At 38.8% G+C, this 16695-nt stretch overlaps 1 protein-coding gene across 2 annotated transcripts in view; it reads right to left on the minus strand.

Annotated features, from left to right (window-relative positions):
• Positions 1 to 5612: 5612 nt before the first annotated feature.
• Positions 5613 to 16695, minus strand: part of tsnare1 (T-SNARE Domain Containing 1) — a 320279-nt gene continuing 309196 nt past the window's right edge. For both annotated transcript variants that reach the window (XM_033639648.2, XM_033639647.2), the window contains one exon: positions 5613 to 6237. The gene's annotated coding sequence lies outside the window, so the exon portion shown is untranslated. The remainder of the gene's footprint in view (positions 6238 to 16695) is intronic.

Consider the following 16695-nt stretch of genomic DNA (forward strand, 5'->3'; position numbering starts at 1 on the left):
TAAGGAAGTGTATCTGATTGAAACTGCTTTTACCTATGTTGCAGGTTTTTTTTTGAAGAGAGACTGTATTCATTTAACAAGCTGAAATTGTACATTTCCTGTGAAATCGGGAGTTCATTTTGAAAAGACTCAGTGCATGTGTTGAGCATAAATTATCATGCTGTCTCTAAGTGCCAAACTGATGCTAGAGGTGTACCTAAAGTGTCATAGTTTTACATGGTAGGGCCACTGACCAAGCGTTAGTATGGAGTCTAATAAAAGGACACAACATTTTTTGATTATTAAAATAACTTTTTGTTTTGTAACGGGTGAATTCAAATGTCACAGGGTGACAAAGCTCATTTTCTGGAGATGTACCTTGACATAACAAAGCTTGTTTTTTTGAGGTAACTACATAATTAACTAAACAGCTTAAAAACATAGTTGCAAGTACAGCTGTTCTTGGCCTCCATGCCAAACAAATAAATACATGTTTAAACTTTTTTTTTTTTAATTCTTTTCAGTAACAATTATTTAAAAATGTTGGGTTTGTTGCTATTAATTCATTTATTCATTTATGTATCTATTTTATGCATTAAAATCCATTGTTTGTGTATAAATTCTAATGTCCGTTCACATATCCTTCATAGTTCAGCTGTTCTGACATCATCTTAGGTCAGGGGCGATTGCTCTGAGACAACAAGGGAGGCTGAACTTCCCCTAAAATTTCATAGAAGAAATGGTCAAATATGCACTTTTGAATTTACATTAAAATAAGAATTTGCTTTGCATTAAACGTGCACTAGGATGCATTTCACATCATGACTATGATGTTCAAACGTCAGCTGTTTATCACCAGTTTTCAAACGCGACCTCCCTGTCATATATTCTCGTGTCAGCACAGTGGACGCAGAGCCTCCAAGCATTCCTATAAGACAGCGCTGAGCAGGTCCATAAGCCATATAGCTCATTTTCACCGTTTGTACAGTACAGTTCGGGTGTTTAAGCCCATCTGAAAATTCTTTGAGGTGTGTTTTGTTGTGGTTCTATGGCATGAGTGTGGTTGAAAAACAGCTTCAATTAAATGTTCCTTTTATAAGTTACTGCCTCGCTACAATGTGACAAATGCTATGATGTAAACTTAAAGTGAGCTTCCCCTGTTTGAAAGACCAGCAGCCGCCACTGTCGTAGTTGCAGTTTATGGTTCAAGATGGATTTACAAGGATGTTGTCACATGGTCTCCTAAACCACATTTCTCTGTCTTCAGACACAGGGCCTTTCCAAAACCAGACCCTACCCACTCTCACTCTGTTGCAGAGTATAACTCTGTTTGTAGTCAGATCTGTGATGATGTCATGTTTTTATCATTAAAAGAATACATTGATATTTTCATATATAAACATCTTTGCTTTATGACTGATATTTATATGCTGCTTGGTTTTTGTAAGAGTTCTTGTAAATTCACAGCACTACAATCAAATGAACATGACTGTTTTCTGGAGACTAGAAAATGATATATTTTATCTTAAATACAGTGTAACTTTTAAGATTTCAATGTCTGTATGACAATGAACCTATAAATGTCTGTCTCGGTTTGAACAGGTTACCTTTTGAGGGGTACTTGTGGAACTTTATTTGTATGGAGCATCTTCCATGAAGAATGCAATATGGCATTGCACATGGTCAGTAAGTTGCCATTGGTGCAGACTCGCTCTTGGAGGGTTTTATTACTCACATCAATTCCTCACTTGTTGGTTTGGGATGGCATACAATGTGGATGTGGAAACGGAGTGCAAGTTGGTAGGTAGAGTGTGTAGGTGGTGGTTTGGGAAAGGCCAACAGTTTAAACTGTACCTTTAGTCCAAACTCAACTAAATCCTGTTAACGCCACTTGATAAATACAACTTAACTAATCCCTAATTAAAAGGCAGATTTCTAGAGTTCAGATCATTGGCATTTTGTTCAATGATTCCCTCCAATGCAAGCAGAAACATGACCTCTTTTTAATATGTGGCTCTTGAGCTGAAGCTATGTTCCTAAATATCTACAGGGCACCTAAATACTGTGAAACTATTTTTGATTATTTTAGTGAACTGCTGTCTATAATTTGTATTGACCTTGTGTAGTTATTGTTTGTGATTTCACAATCCGCATGGACAACCCCAGGGACAGAGGGACTCAACAATTGTCTTGATAACTGACTCAGTATGTGACAGAGCCAACACCCAATAAGGGGCGCACTCAGGACTTAATTATCTCCAAATGTCTGTAGCTCTCTCTCATCATTCCTGTGTTTAGTGTGAGAGAACCATGTCTGTGCACACAAATGTTCCAACAGAGGTAATCACACAACGATGTATCACTTAAAACACCAGTGAAATATTTATCAGGGTTTCTCTTTTACACGAACCCTCCTCTTGGGTCTCAGTTAATGAGCTTGTAAATCATTTCAATTCCAAAATTACAAATGTTATTGATGCTATTGCAACTGCTAAGGTTAAGAACATCTCTGGTAAGTGACAATCTCCATGGAGAAATTCCAAGCTGGTCAGAATATAAAAAGTGAATGTCATAAAGCTGAATGCAGGTGGCAAAAAGCAAATCTCCAGGTTCATAATGACATCTATTAACTTCACACATATAATTTGGAACTGAAATTTGAAAGATGGTCCATCTTCTCTGACATCATCAGTAAAAAGAATAATGCAAGTATCTTGTTTTCTACTTTCTACTTTTCTTTTGGGCTTTTTATAAACAAACCCTCCTGTGTCAGTAGCCTTTGAACTTATATCCACCATGGCTTGCAATGAATCTGTCTCCTTCTTCACTTACAAAATTCAGAATATCAGACAAGCAGTCAGTGTCTCCATATCACGTACAGGATATGTGTTGTCCCTGTGTCCGCTTAAAATCAATTCAAATACCACGACACAATTTTATCCGATCAGCCATGAAAACCTTGAGGATGTTATGCAACATCTGAAGCACTCCTCCTGCTGCCTTGATATTCTGCTAAAAGGCTTTTTCAAAAATGTTTCAAATTGCATGGCCTCAGAACTTTTACAAACTGTAAACATATCTCTTCTCTCAGGTGTCTTCTTACAGGCCCTGAAAACTGCAGTCATCAAGCCACTAAAAAAGAACAACCTCAACAGGTCAGTAAGAATTGTATCAAACCTCCTGAAAAGGCTGTTTTTCAACGGATTGTTCTGAACAACTTCTCAGCACTAAACTGATTTGAAGTTTTCCTATCAGGTTTTCGACTACACCACAGCACTGCGATGCAACAAACTGAAGGTTATGTTGTTGTAACCCTAGTTCTATTAGCACAGGCTCCGCCCTCTACTGGACTCAATGGGTAATACTGTCCTCCAATCATGAGCGTGCATCCGCCCACTGAAATTTGCACAAACATAGTTGGCCAATCAGGACATGCCTACGAATAGGTGTGGACCTCACAGTGTGTAAGGAGTATAACACGCTGGGTGTTTCTCAAAGTCAAGGATCTGCAGAGGCAAGGCAAGAGTCCTCCCTGGCATTCAGTGAACACACATTTGAACAAGCTAATGAGTGTCCCCATTAACTCTCAGGAGACTGAAGGGGTTTCAGGGTACTGTGATCATTTTGGCACTCTCTAATGTTGTTGTACAATTTTAAACAAATGTACCAGTGTTCACACTGGATCACATGACTTTTAGGGAGAATATAATTCTGGATCATATTTAAGAACAAGTGGAGTAAAGAAGTAAAGACAACAGCTAAAAGACTTCTAAATTATCATTTACAGTGTATACACAGACTCACACAGAATCACTGTCATTTCAAAGTGATTGATATTTTATGTGTGTGTCATCCCACACTCTGCTACAATAATATGAATAGCGAATCTGATCTGATTGACTTTGAGAAACACTGTCTACCATCCTACACCCTCTTCAGCAAGCAGGACCAACAAGGCCCCTAGGTAAAGGGCGAAACCAGTGCTCACAGAAGTAGGGTTACAATGTTGCCAGCAGTGTTTATTTAAATCTCAGTGGGCAAATGCATACTCATGATTGGAGGAGAGTATTATCAGAGTTCAGTAGAGAGTCTGTGTGAGATAGATGCCCTTGGTAGTAGTCTCAGTTATGTTCTTCTGATACGTCGTTATGCCATGCCAATAAGATGCCAATAGGTTCACATAATTTGTACAAAAGACATATTAATAAATAATCTTGTGTCATGACAGTCTGAAAGTATTGGTCTTTTGTCAAACAGAATACTGCAACAGAGGAGGTGAAATTAAGGTAAATGTTGGCACATAGATAATAGGCTATGTAGTTTACTTTGTTTTGGACTCTCCGGCTTGAATTTGATCTTTCACTGTGTCCCCAACAGGTTTGATGTCCAAAATTTCTATTCAAATGAACTTACTTCGCAGCAGATTTTTCCCATTTAAAATGCTGTTGTGACTGTTTTTTTATGTTCATCCAGTTTAGCTGCAGATGAACTGGGGTTTAGCGTTCAAGTCACAAGCAAGTCTCAAGTGAGTCTTTTATATTCACATAGGGTGCAGGTCCTCTTCTATGAAGCCTAGAGTGGACAAATCAAACACTGGCTCTAGATAGGGCCATTTCTGTGTTTGTTATCAGCCACCAGATCTCCTACACACTTGGCACATGGGAGAAGTTTCAGTCTTGCAACCTTACTGCTATGCCAATCAATTGTACACACTGAACCTTTGGCCTTTAACTCAAACAAGTCCCAAGTTATCGTGGCGAGAATTAGGCAAGTAAACTTAAGTCCCTGCTATACGTCAAGTTAGTCATATGAAATTCTGATGATCTACCCCAGTTTCCCTATTTCCACATTTAAATCAGTTAGGCAGTGGACATGAAAATGTATTTATTTTTATTTTCAACACTGAAGAAAACTGTTGCAGGAGCAGCTTGGAAGCAGCTTGGCTGCTGCTTAGCTGTGGAACATCTAGAGATTAGGAGTCTTGCCTACTTTTTATTTTGTAGTGACAGATTAAGTTGGATGTTGTGGTGATCTGATTTCTGAGCTGCAGACATTGTATTCCACTCTCCTCTTTTTCACTACCATCACCAGCAATCTAGTCCTTGATACTAAATTTTATTATTGTTGGACAAGACCAGTCAATGAAAGCTGCCTCCTGCATTGGCCTCTGCTGGTTTGCTGCGTCCTCGTAGGTTGCCATGTTTGCATGTATTGCACTAGAAATCACCCAGTCATGTTTCAAAACAAAATGTGACTTATGTATATCCCAATTTAAATATTTAATAAAAAAGTCCTTTTGAGTCATCTGTTTTAGTCTTAATCAAGTCTCAAGTTATGAACACCAAGTCAAGTGTATTAACAATGTGAGTTTAGCAAGTCTCAAGTCCTTATTTGCCACTTGAGTCTGACTCAAGTCATGTGACTCCAGTAACCCACCTCTGTGCTTATTGTAACATACCAATCAGTTTTAACTTAACATGCAGCTGCATTTAAAAACTCGTTCTGGTTTGGCTAAACCAGTTTGTAACTGTAGTTAGTTAGCTAGTCAGAGGGAAAGGCACACAGCAACAGAATCTCCATTAATATTTGTATTATTTAATTTTGTGTCGACAAAACATGAACACAGGCAAAGCTTTGCTTTAATGTTGAACTTAGACTTTTATTTGGGAAGTTTTATTTGGTGAAACAATATTTAACAATAGCAACAAACGCTACAATATAATACTGATTAAAGTACACTACAAGCTGATAAATATGGACATAATTTCAGTAAAAATACATAAAAGAAACAGACCATACAGTACAGCAGTGAAGACTGTAAAGTTCAAGCTGTCTGCACCCTGAAACTCCTGCTCTACCTTCATCTGGTTTTCTGATAAAACACCACAGATAAGAGCTGAAGCTCTGTAATATATGACAGTAACCCTGCACAGCACACAATAAGTCAGAAAACACCCCAGCTTGTGCCTCTGATGTAATCACTAAATTCACATTTATGACTTCAGTTTCAATGAAAAAAAAAGTAATATTAAGCACAGTGATGATTAGATGAGAGGCTGCGGCTAGGGCTTACTCTTGACAAATTGGTATGCTGAGAAAGGCCTCCATCCCCACACTGATGCACATGTAAACAGAGGCAGGAATGATGGAGTAGAGATGTTGTTGCAGGGCAGCTCCCTCCTACTGGAAACCAGCTGCTCAGGTCAGGGATCAGACTGGGCAGGAGCACTGCAGTGACACGGTAATGACAGCAGCTACCTGTAAAACACAAGCAAAGCAGACAACAGGCATCAATCACCCAGCAGACACCGCAGCCTTACGCTTAACAATCTGCCCTGTCAGCTGTCACAAAGCACATGGAGGATGCAGAGCTCTTACAGGAGCAGCTGCCTTGGGCTTGTTATTCCCTTTCATTTGTGAATTATTAATTGGCAAAAAACCAATTTGTTCTTTTATTCTAAAAGTGTCACAGGTTGTGGGAAGTAATTTATGATTGGTGGTCAGCAGCAGAGTTTTAATTAAGTCCAGGCCAGAGTTCACAGTGCTGGAGATGGAAGTGGTTCATTAATCACCAACTAGCAGACTAGGCCGGTACATGAAAGGCCAAAGCGCATCACTTTTATCTGAATTACAGTTAATAGTTGGCCAACAGGAAACATGTAAGTGAATTAAGCCCTATGAGAGAAGAGGATTCTGAGGATCATGTTGGCTTTTGATGAACAGACACAGGTTGAATCTGATCAAAATATGGATTTGGAATCAATTTAGGGGCACACCAATCTGTGTATTAATTAATATGGCATCAGCAAACAGATATAAAACACTGACGTGTATTTTTCAAGTAAAGGTCAACATCAGCCCTATTGTTTTGACCCTAACCTTCTCATAAGGAAAGAATGTAAAATTGGCTGTATTTGCAATGTTTTAGGTCAGTTTTCAAGTTGGCAGATGAAGTCAACATGCAAACATTACCATCAAGCCTTCAAGAGTTGAAAGTCAACCAGCAATCAGCAGTTAACCAGCAAAACATGGACAAAAAAGAACATCACCAGGACTTGATTACAATTGAAAGTACTAGAAATGGCAATATTTAGCATTGGTATGACAGCACGTCATTGGTACTGGCCGATATTGGCACAAAAGTGAACTCGAAATGGGCCAACATGCTTTTTCTTATTTTTCTTATGCATTAAAAAGAATTCTATTTCATATCTCCATCTGCTGGTGGGCCATTTTTATAGGAGTATAAATGCATAATATGATGTTAATTCCACTACAGAAGAGACTTGATGATCACTAAAATTAGGTGAGGAAAAAAGTGGATATAGTGATATTAGTATCGGCCAAATTAGTTGCTATATGTTTGTATATTGGATATTGGCAAAAAATGCAATATTGTGCATCTCTACATACATATTGTTAATTTGTTAATTATAGATAGCTTTTATAATACTATTCATATATATATATTTTTTTTTTTCGATCTACAGGCCAGTTAAAAACAACAAGCGAGAACACTTGTGGCGTATGCTTAGTCAGCATAGTACAGTATGTTCTCGAGTGTGCCAGTTAGTACCTTGGCAGTGAAACCAAAGGGAATACTGGTAAACGGAACACAAGAAAAGAGGACGCAACAAATCAGCAACCAAAAAAACCCCCAAAAAACTATTTGTATGAGACTTTCTCGCTCTTTATACTAAGCAGTTGTTCAGCTTGACAGCAAATGATGCGACCACGTGTGTTGATAACAGATGCTAAAGGGTGCCTTGGTGTGTCAGTAACTGACGCTGAGGGCCAGTGACCAAGCGTCTGTATTGGAACTGGGAGCAAGTAATAATCTCCAGGGCTGACAAATGAGGCCAGTGTGGAAATGCCAGAAACTGCAATTCCTTGAATGGCCAGTTGAGGCTGACTTCAAGAGTGAGGCAGTACCCAGGGAACCTCACGGTGAATTGTCCAGCTTTACAGAAGAGCCTGCAAAAAAAAATTCATGGCACATGTACAGGGGGTAGATTTTTTACTCACCTGTTTCAATGTTATTAAGGCTTACAATTATGCATAATTAAGGGCATGACCGCTATGAGTGACAGGTGGGTGCTTTCCATTGATGAGTCACTACCAAGACAACAATATTGGTTAGGTAATGTGACCGTGGCATAACCCCAAATTCACAGAGTATAGGTGTAGCCATAGCTGTTGGTATTTCATGTTTTCAGTCCATGAAAGTTAAATGTAGACCTAAAATTTTGGTCACCGAAAAAAGTCTTGTTCAGCATTACGAAAAGACCCTCTAATGTTCACTTTCTTTTCTTTTCTGTCTTTTTTTAAGTTCACGTTTTAAAGTTAATTTTGTTTTAATGGTTTTAAGCCTGTATTTCGCTAGCTAAATGCACTGTGTTAACTAAGCAAGCAGGTAGCATTAGGGTTATCTCCACCCTCTCGTCCAATTATGGTCACCTCTGGCCAAAAACCCAAGATAGTGACTGTCAAAATGCCAAACTCAAGGCTTCAAAAGGAGAGTCCTCAGACAAAAGGGCGACGCACAGGGTCTACGTCTGTTATTTTATACAGTTTGCGGTTGGGAATGGGGACGGGTTGCTCAAGTCTCCATGTTTTGTTTTTTTTTAATCAAATGGACTTGTTCCAGATGTTATGGTGGTTTGACAGTCACTCTTTTATGTGGATGCCAGTCAGACAAGTAATATTATAAATAAAATAATAAAAGCTTAACAATTCAGTTCAAATTCCAAAGAACATATTTAGATGTCCCAAGGTACTATAAATTTGACATTCGCTCTGACCGGACATGGCTGTTAGCTATAGTAATGCCTTTCCTCAAGGCAAAAATGACACAGTCATTTGGAAGGTTGTGACTGGATGAATAGATGATTATAGATGTTGATACACACTTCCCCTAATTCAGCCTGACATGTTCGTTATCTTTGGAAAACTTTGGGATCTGAAACAGTGAAACAGCAGCTGACAGTCTACCAAAGACACATGGATGATTAGATAGATTCGAGGGTCATTGCCAAACAGCCACAGAGATGAACTGTACCGTCCAATAAACCTAAAACTTTGTCTGATACTTTTTACACATTCGACCAGCCTATAACCTCCAGCCAGACCCTTCCAAATAATCATTAAATGAGCCGTTTGCAGCAAGGTCTCGTCTTTTATCTCTGCTGCTGAGGGCTGCAACTGACTGACCATACACACACACACACACACACGCAATCCATTTAGACAGAATTAGAGGGAACAAGACAGCAAGAGAGATACAGCAAAAACAGACACCCAGACACACTCAAGAACAAATTTTATTTCTTTTCATATAATATATTTTTTATGCCGCGGTTATTTCCACTTTTATTGAATTTTATTTAGAGACTCTGGCAACACTAGTAAAGAAGATTAAATTGAATAGCACTAAGTGAGGAAAGAAAATTAATTTGTGTTTCCTAAAGTTTTCTGATGGACTCGAGGGCTTCCAAAGCCTGAACGATAAAGAAAAGATTAAAATTGTATTAGGTGAGCAGAGCCAGAGTTGACATTGTGTTTCACTTTACATATTTCAGCCAACAAAATAGCAACAAAATTTGGAATATCAAACAAGACAGATACTGCTGAAGACTGCTCCTACACAAACGGACATATGCTAATAATGCAATTGAACAAACCAACAGACATGGAGATCAAATCAAAAATGCCCATCATTCACTTGATCGGCAGCTATCATCGACAGAGACGGTTAGGGAGATTTAAGAAATGAAAACCCACCATCATAGTGAGAGGGGATCACTGAGAATGACGCAGTGAAAGGCGAGCATGAGGAGAGAAGAATGAAGTGAGATGGGCAGAATAGAGAGAGCTGTAGGAAGAGAAAGAGTGATGAGAGTGATGAGAGGACTATGAAGTTTGACAGGAGAATGAACATGACTACACTGCAGAGCCCGTCCATGAAAAGACCTGAGGCGTCCGTCAGATTGGTGATTTTGTGCCCATCTGCACAATGTTCCAATCCTGACCGACTGGAAGGATGCCAGTTTAGAAGGAGAGGAGGTGGATAGAGCAGATTTATGTCAAGGTAGAACTGAGTGTGTCTGTGTGTGTGTTTAGAGAGATGTGTGCAGGGAGAGAGAGGGAGAGAGAGATGTAAAGATAGTTCTTTGTAGAGATCAGAAGCCAGGGAGTGACTGTGTCTGCTTGGCTCACACAGTCAGAGAGTGTTGCCAGTCATGGCCACATCAAAGCTCCGCCTGCCCGCCACCACAGAGAGCATCCCCCTTTGCTTCCGGAAGACACACACAAACACACCCACACATTTGTATGACTACATTCATTCTTCAGCCCATAATCCTGCTGTCAACCTTCACCACTTCTTGCTCTTTGTCTTCTCATGAAATAGTTTTTTCAATGTTCAACAAAAAAAAGAGAAAACACAAAGACCATTAGGACATGGAATACTGAAAACCCCAAACAAGAACCAAAATTATAGTAATAATAATAATAATGATAATTAAAGCTGCAAGCAGCAATGATTAGGCCCTACCACCATCACGCCCACCAGGGCTACTAGTAGGACACTTGCTGACGTGGCTTTTCATTTCTGTGAAAGTCAGACACAGCACACAGGAGTGATATGGTATATCCTTCTAGAGTGTGGGCACTAGAATGCCTTTTTTCACATTCTATACCACTTACTTTGTCCACTATGTGGCGCTGGAGAAAACACTAATCACATATTGTGTTGCCGTATATCAATTGTTGACCACACCATGTAAATTTCACGTAAACCAAAGGATAACTGTCTGACAAATCTACTCCCTGTTCCCAGCAGGTGGCGCAATCATTATGATACCCATTTTTCACGTTGATGTCAGACCTGGAGCCTTATAAAACAAGTGAAAATTGGGGCAGATTGGACAAGGTACATGGAAGTTACAACAACTTCCTGTTTCATGGCGAATAAGGCATCACCATGGCAATATTGTTCCATGTTAACTCACAATCATCACAAGTAAGCATCATTAAGGTCTTCAACTATGCTGAACAAATCTGAGGTGGATCTGGTCACCCCACTGGGAGGAGTATGTCAAAATATGAAACAATGAAACATGTAATTTCCTGTTGCCAGTAGGTGGCGCTACAAGTATAAATAATTACCAACATGTACATGTGCTCAGGGTAGGACTGTCATCAAGCATGCAAAGTTTGGGGCAGATGTATGCTCAGGTTACAAGGACTTCCTTGTTTATGGTGAAACATGCAAAAAAAAAGTGACGGCAACGCCATCTGACGAAAAGTCAGATTTGAGTAAGCATCATCAAGGTCTTGAGACTTTTCCAAGGAAATTTGAGGTGGATCTGGTCAACCTGCTAGGTGAAATGAAAGCACAAAACTTGTCATTTCCTGTTGCGAGTAAGGGGCAGGGTGAGGCTTTTAATAGGGGGCGCTACTGAGCCATTTTTCCACACTTGATCATGACACCCATATCAGATGTCAGTTTTCACCAGTTCTGGGCACCTAAACCCCCTTAAAAATGTGATTCATTTTGGAGAAAAATAATAATTATTCCTTCAGTTTCAATGGGGTCTTCGCACTGCATGGTGCTCAGGCCCGAGTAATAATGATAACAATAGCAGTAGTTACAGCCAGATGTGGTTTGTATGTAATTATTCAGTTATTTTTGTTTCTCCCATATTTATTACTCTTAAAGTCCGGATGAAATGGCATTTCAAGATAAACTGGCTTAAGTATCTTGACGGTCTGGGTGAAACAGGATAGGCAGGTGGAATATAACATTTAGAGGAATTTTATTTCAAAAGTGGGCTTGTCATAATGGTCATAGTCTTGCCACCAGACAATCAGAGATCTCCGCCTTCTGATAGTCTGGGGACACTCCTTTCTAAAGTGTTTTTAACACACCGGAGAAAACGGCCGGCAACAAAGCAACGCCTCTTGCATTTTTTAAAATGACACGCCCTCCCGGAAATTTGCGCTCCCCCTTTTCTCGTCTGCAAGGACACAAACACACAGAGAGCTTGAAAATGGATGTCGAGAGATTTAACTCCGTTTTATCAAACGTGTGCTCAGTCCACAAGATTGTGGAAATGAAGGACTTACAGCGACTTGAGCCATTTGTACCACTACACGTGTTTCTAGTGGGACTATGTTTACGAGCACAAGAGTTCAGCGAGCCACCGAAGGACCGCCCTGCGGATTTACTATTGGTTCTGCAACGTAGGGAGTCTTTTTAAACTCTGAAATTGTATTCGCCCATCTAAACACAAAATCAGGGAGAAAGACATCAGTCTTTAGTTAACCAAAGCGTCTAAAGACTGACTTGTGAGTCTATAATGGTCATAACACTGTGGCCCCAGTTTTGTAATGCCAACAGGTTAGTGTCCACCAGGGAGAGAGAGACGAAGTCCATTGTATGCTCCATGTAAAGTTAGTGGCTGAAGCAGTTCACCGTAAATTGCACCGTGCATAATCTGGATAGACAGATGTATTTAATAATCACAGAATACACATAAGAGCTGTCACAGATACTATTTTCCTTAAAGTGAATAAATTCTAGCCAAAAGGCCTGCAACCACTGTAGTTTGGATAAACGAAGACACATGAAGTAGCATGCTGCTGCTGGCTAGCTAACATTATCCTAGCTCTGTGTGGCTAAAAGTTGCAGATTTATTGACGGGTGGATGTCATGATATTATTAGTTGAATTTGGTTGGTACTAGCTTACATAAGCACTCATTCTGTTTTACATGAAGAAAACATGATTGGATTTTGATTTACAAATATGAGGAAAATTATTCCTTATGTATGTTTTTGGCATATATCGTTGAATAAATGCACAACATGGCCAGGAATGTGATCTCAAAGGGTTAAAAATACATTTTTTCATTGCATCTTGACTTTACCATTCCTACTGCAGGTGTACTGCTGTTGAGGACGAGTCCCTACAAATTGTTTAACAACCTTCTGACATATATGCCTCTCCAATGGCAAAATGGACCAAAGTTTTTCATACTATGCTAAAACATCAGAGGGCGCTAGGAATGCATCTGTACTTATGTTCATAATTGGATTCTAGTCCCAGTACAACATGATGTGGATTAATTAGGACCCAAAACGTTCTCCCCAAGATGTTTTATTATTGATTGTAGGGATGTTCAGAAACATTTGATTATTCCTTTGAGATGAAACTTTCAGTAGTATCTTTTCCAAATGATTAACGTATGAACCACCCTTTTATATTGGTATGGATTGGATATAACTCCTACATTTCCAAGCAGTGAAAAAAATGTGTCTGAGGAAGGTAGAATTCAGTCCTTAGTTGTGAAAAGGATCTTTGTTCATCCATGTTTGAAACCCACCTCTAAACAACATTGTAACATTGCAACACCAGGATTACATGCAATAGGTGCCAAAACAGTCTGCATAATTCCGAAGCGCCTATGTACCTGATTCCAAATTTTAAGATATTTCAAAGAATAAAATTTCCTTCATCCCCTGTAGTGAAACAGCATTTTTTTTTTAAATAAACTGCAATTCCAAAAGAACAGGCTCACACCAAGTAGTCTCCAAATTAAGGAATTTAGAATTAAGGTTGTTTTTATCCACTTTGTAATGTATCTCATTTGTGAGGCAGAGTGATAATACCTTATATTGTGAAGTGCTAGTCCCCCGTTGTCCAGAGGTAACTGCAATTTGTCCACTTTAAGTCTGGGTGCTTACATTTCCACACACATTTACAAAGTACTATATAATGATTTAAAAAACTTAACTGGAACATAATAAGGCATTATCTGCATTGGAAATAATGGCCTTGGTAAAACATGTATCTTTATAATCTCAACCCATCCTATTAGTGATACTGATAATGTGTTCCATCTTTGAAGATCTCCTCTAACCATTTTTTATATCATGAAAAGTAAGAGAAACAACAATGTTTAGATACCTGAACCTATCAGGAGACAACGGAAAAGGTAATACATGTCAATAATTGATTGCTTCCTAAGTTTCCAACCTGTAATGCCAAGGATTCCCCATTATTGATCTTATATCCAGAGAACACTCCAAACTTATTAATTATCTAAATACCTGGATTTGGGGCATGGGATTACTCAAAAATAAGAGAACATTATCCACATACAGAGAAATCTTATGAATTTTTCCTTGGTTTGGATACCAGTAACTGAAGCCCTTAAACCTTACTATCTAACAAGTAAAACTGAAATTTACCTATGCTCTCTTCAAAGCAAGATCTGCATACTAATGTTTTTTGAGGGGTTTTTTTTTTCAGCAAAAATGCATGTTTTGGAAGTACTGAACAAACGACTGAATAAATGAAAAACCAATACTGCAGGAGATGTGTGAGAGTATGTAAATGGGGGTTTGGATATAGTTTTGCTGTTGTTAAATATGGTCCTCAATCAACCAATCAGTAAATCAATATTTGTTTTCTGTGGAAGCATGCGAGAAAAAAAAAAGTTTTCTTCTTGAATTCAAGGTAACAGGGCATGACTAATTGATTTACAAAGGGTCATTTTGTGGGTGAAGTATTCCTTTAATCCTTCTTTACTACAGCTTAGTTTTGGGCATCATTTCTATCAGTTATACACCACTGAGCAACTTTCATAGGACTCCACCTCCAATGTTGCATCCAGTTCTCTTTATACATCCATGGATCAAACATATTGTTTCCTGTTCATATCATTCTAAAACCCAAGATACTTATGGTGTTTGCTATCATGTTTAGTTTCAACCCAGCTGAAGTTATCTTTGGTCATTTTATTCATCATGTACCTTGGTGAGGAAGCTGGATGAGGACACGTTTGCTCGACTCATACTGAAGTAACCTTCAATTAGCTAGCCATTGTTGCCTTTAATGTGCATTGATTCTTAGGGATGGCTTTCTATTATAAACAGTGTTGCAAAAGACTTTCCATAAGTCGTGGCTCCTCTTACAACTTTGTGTGGTACAAAACAGCCATTTGTCTAGACAACCAATTGTAGGCATGTCTTTGAATGTGCCAGAGCTCTTTTGTTGAGTTCTGCTTGTGCTGTTCCAGATTTTCCCCAGCTGTTTAAAGTAGAAGTGGATGCAAGTGACACAGGAGCTGGAGCAGTCCTCCTCCATTAAGACGCGCAGGGACTGATATGTTGTTGTGAAGTTAAGGTTGGAAAGATAGACTCAGTTAATCAGTTAACTATTTAAAGTTACTGTTACCTTTATTTTTATAATAGAAAAATGCCCATGCACAGCTGAAGTCAAGGTGCTGGTACTGTGGCAAAAGTACAAACATGTTAAGAAAAAAAAAAACACATATGTTGTGGCTACATACCGCACACAAGACGGGACTTGACAGGGCAGGACAGGACTGAAAGCGAAACGCGTTGCTCTCTTAAATTCTTGATCCTCTTTCGAAGTCCTGTCTTGTGTGTGGTATGTAGACACAACACATGTGACCTTTATTTTTATATTAACTACCCTCAACATATTGCTAGAAAGCCCTGAGGAGAGCAGCCAAGCTAGACCAAACTTGTAATAAACTGTATTGTCCTTTCAACCAAAGACAGGCACGAGGGTTGGTCACACACTGTTAATAGACTTCAGACTTGTGAAATGTGTTTTAGTGAATTTAGAATTGACTCTGACTCATACAAAATGGTCTATAAACAAAACAAAAGCCCTCCAAAGATTGCCAAGTTGATTTTACAACTCTCCCTATCCTCTGATGAATCATAATGAGCAACTGCCGGGCACAGGTGTGTGACATCCCATGAATCAACACACATAGCAGGCTGTGTCGGTCTAACATTGCTACCACTGGATTCTTAGTGAGAGGAACTCAAAGACATTTTTTTTTTTAACTCAAACATGATTTTTTTCGAACCATAGCCAAATGGATCTTGTGCCAAAACTGAAACACGCTGATACAGAAAATTCCAGCATATTAGCTACATAGTAATGTACAAATGTAACATATCCATAGTTTGCAGAAATGTTCAATGCCAAAAAAAATTGTGGTGATTGTGTTGTGCGCTGCATAGAAGTCATATGGAGGAAGTCTTGGTGGGTTGTTTGGAACAAAGCTCAGGACTTGGACAACAGAGGCAAACATTTGCATTTTATATATATATTTTTTTTTGTCAGGCTACTATACATAGTTAATGTTACTGAAATATGGTGGTTTAGCTTAAATATTATTATTATGGTTCAATTCGGTGTTTACTCACTCCAGTATTTAGCCAAGACCACAACCTAACCTCAACCTTTCAATTGCTTTCAGTTGCCTTAATATAACCATAAATATCTTTATCATGTTTTCGTTACCAGGAGAGGATATTAAAGGAGATTAGATTTATCAGTGAATTTTCTCTTTACGTTGAAAAAAAAAGGGCTCCTGCAAAAACATGTTCATATTCTGATTCTACACTTTATTTCTACACTACGCTTTTTTCTGTGAAGTTTGACTGTATAAGTGCCCCAAGTCAGATCCACCAAACTGAGCAAACTTGCTGTATACTGTGTATGTCAGCCTAATGAATGTCACCTCTTCATAAGCATTCGTAAGATTTGATCAAATAACATATTGGTTCTGCTCTGGTTGTGGGCTTTTTATTCACAAAACCATGTTTCCAAAGAGTAAAAAGAAGATTTTCAGACAGAATGACACATGAAACTTCAAGCCCTGCTGTCAGA

Source organism: Epinephelus lanceolatus, chromosome 10 (genome assembly GCF_041903045.1).
Source record: "Epinephelus lanceolatus isolate andai-2023 chromosome 10, ASM4190304v1, whole genome shotgun sequence".
Lineage (NCBI taxonomy): Eukaryota > Metazoa > Chordata > Actinopteri > Perciformes > Serranidae > Epinephelus > Epinephelus lanceolatus.